We start from the raw sequence: 3,053 nt of genomic DNA, 5'->3' as shown, positions 1-3,053 counted from the left end.
TCGGTGTGGATACTCAAGCCTGGCTTACAAACATCAAGCCTGCAGGCTCGAGTCCCACAGACCCCGGACTTCTGTTGCAGTGTAAACATACTCCCAGGGGGATTTAGCCACATAACTCCCATTCATTTCAATAGGAGTTGTGTGACTAAGTCCCCTTATTGGCTTTGAAACTCTCCACCAGTGTCTGCCAGCCGGCAGGATTACTGCACAAATCGGCTCCCTGTGTGTTTTCTGATTAATAAAACAGTCAAAACTCCATGAATCTTTACCGTCAGCAAAGCAGAGCCAATATAGCTGTGGATGCACAAAATGATATCCTGTTATGCCTTATTGCTCATCAGGATAGCTGCTACTTAAACTCTGAGACCAATATAGCTATTGTTGTTGATTACGTACATAAGACAATTTGATTTTTCACACATTGGGCTGAGCTATGCAGTATTGGCAGTTAGAATAATCTAGTTTTAACTTGAAATATTGACGCAGAAGTTACTGATGTAGAATAAATATGGAAACCAAAGAGGACTATCTTTTTTTATCATAACCACCCTTTAAAGAGAAACTTTCAACTTGTCTAAGACTCCACATGTATGTTCCATAATGAAATACATTTTCTTGTCTCTTGGCTCCTATGTAATGCTTTCCTGTTGTTCCTCTTAAATACAGTTGGAAATAGCCTCCTATCCAGCTCCTGCTCCAGATATTTTTCCCCCACTTTTCACTCATCAAAGCATTAGAAATTGGTCTTCCATTGCCAACACTGTGTCTTCTGTCTATCTCTACTTCCCTCTTCTTCATTGCTGACAGTCATGCAAGGACTATAGGAAGAGAAGAGATGAACAGAGATGGCACATTATGTCAAGACTTCTAGGCTAGGTTTAGCAAAATCAGAAGTCGCCCAACTGCTGGTCATTCTGCAGCATTGACGCTATGGACATTTCTAGAAAGCCAGGGCATAGCACCTCAGGGCCAAGTGTAAATTCCAAAAGTGGTCTGAGTTATAGGAATCAGTTGAAAGCTCTTGGGTTCCTTCCTCCATGCCTTTCTCGCTTGCAAAGTAGCACGATGCTACTTACTACGTAGATTAATGTTGTACCTGTCATATAATTCACTTTAGGGGCACTTCTGGGAGTTGAACTCTGAAGCTCTGTTAGCTGACACGAGCAGGCAATCTGCAGTCTGAGCTGGATACCTGAAAGAACAGCACAGCTGTACTAGATCAAGTCACCCAGACATTGGAATTAAATAACTGCTAAGAAAATACACTACCAGTATTTTGTAGCATAATTTATTTGGAACCTCAGAAAACATGCATGAACCATCTGACCCAGAAGGAGCTGGGATCCTTACAAGTGCACAAGAGATTCCTCATTTCAAGCTTCCAAAACAGTGTTTATCTGCACTTGAACTTTGCAACTCAATCTAGCGCTGTAGGCAGGCAGGCAGGCAAAAAGAAGCACAAATAACCCTCAATCAACGCAGAAGCAGGCATTCTACACTGAATTCATCATTTTCCCAACAGCCTATTTCTTTTTCACAGAGAACAAAGATTCACTTACAAGGTTCTCGGCCTTAAAGATTAAACAACAAAAATGGTACGTTCACTTTATTAGTAGGTGAAAGTAAGCCGGTACGGGCCGGTATATCGAACCAGCAAGAGTTGGTGCACCATGCCGGACCGGACCGGACTGGCTTCCCCAGGCGGGCGATTTAAAGGGCCCAGGGCTCCCTGCAGCGGCCGGAGCCCAAGGCCCTTTAAATAGCCTCCCAAGCCCCGCTGCCGGCACCGCGGGGTAGTGGAAGCAGGGCTCTGGCGGTGATTTAAAGGGCTCCCCACAGTGGCCTGGGCCTTTTAAAGCCCCGCCCAAGCCCCGCTGCTGGAGCCCTGGGGTAGTAGTGGCATGGCTCTGGGGGTAATTTAAAGGGCCAGGGGCTTCCAGCCGCTGCTACTGCAGTTGGAGCACCAGGCCCTTTAAATCTCCACTCAAGCCCTGGGATAGCGGCAGCAGCCGGGAACCCCTGGAAGTCCGTCGGCGATTTAAAGGGCCCAGAGCTCTGCTGCGGTAGCGGCAGCTGGAGTCCCGAGCCCTTTAAATCTCCCCTGAGCCCTGGGGCTCCCAGCCGCCTCTGCAGCTGGTAGCTCCAGGGGTGATTTAAAGGGCCCGGGGCTTCCAGCTGCGCAGCCCCGGGGCCTTTAAATCTTGATCTAAAGGGCCTGGGTATTAAAGACCCCACCTCTTCCAGCTAAGGCCATGTCCCCTTGCTCAGGACTCCGGCGTACCGGTAAGTCCTTTTAAATTACTTTCTCCCCGTTAGTAGCCTATGTCCAAATTGATAAAGTATTTCTAGAGCATCAGTCTTGTGTTTTGATAAAGGTTATTTAATATGATAAAGATACAGTTTCTCAGCACCGAAGGGAAGTGCCTATGATGACTGCTATGCATTTAGCACAGCGTTCCTTGTAGAGCTAGTCATTTGCCGGGGGCAGTACAGAGCTTTCACTATCTTCCTGTGATCTATTCAACGAGGTCAATGACCATATTGTAGTCTGGAGGTATTCATTGTCACAAGGAGGAGCAGGGGTCTGTATAATAATTGCTTGTAAGTATAATGATAGCTGTTAATTAAAATTTTGTCTTCATTAAACTTCAAGTTGTTTTGGTTTGCAGTAACTAGTTCTGGTAATGGTTTGCTCCTTCAGGGAGATAGTGCATACAAAATGAGCCTTCTGTAGCACCATTGAAAGGACTGTTTGCATTTAATTAGTTCAGAAAGAGTGGCAAGCAGCTGAGAAGAGAGGAGAAGGCACTGAGTTACAGAACTTAAATGTGCAGTGTTAGATAGGGAACGAAGATCAAACCTTGTGGAAGGCTCTGCCAGTTTTACATCTTTTGAGTGATCACTGTTCTTTGAAGATCACCCCCCGAATGCCAAAGAATAGATTCCTGCACTGGGACACAGAAGGGTGGAGTGGAAATGTTGGGGGTTAGGACAGATGCATGGCTCTAAAAGACTAAAGCCCCCGTGCAGAGGAAGTGTTGTGGGCATAGGCC

The 3,053-nt window shown here is 46.2% G+C and overlaps 1 long non-coding RNA gene across 1 annotated transcript; it reads right to left on the bottom strand.

The window, feature by feature from the left end:
• Positions 1-460: 460 nt before the first annotated feature.
• Positions 461-1,705, bottom strand: LOC122460206. Its single transcript, XR_006281345.1, has 3 exons — positions 1,560-1,705; positions 1,097-1,192; positions 461-818 (listed from the first exon to the last, which is right to left on the bottom strand). It is a non-coding gene; the product is annotated as an uncharacterized LOC122460206 (long non-coding RNA).
• Positions 1,706-3,053: the final 1,348 nt, after the last annotated feature.

Source organism: Dermochelys coriacea, chromosome 5 (genome assembly GCF_009764565.3).
Source record: "Dermochelys coriacea isolate rDerCor1 chromosome 5, rDerCor1.pri.v4, whole genome shotgun sequence".
Classification (NCBI taxonomy): Eukaryota; Metazoa; Chordata; order Testudines; family Dermochelyidae; genus Dermochelys; species Dermochelys coriacea.
Note: the sequence above shows the minus strand (reverse complement) of the source record. Positions and strands in the feature narration are given on the sequence as shown.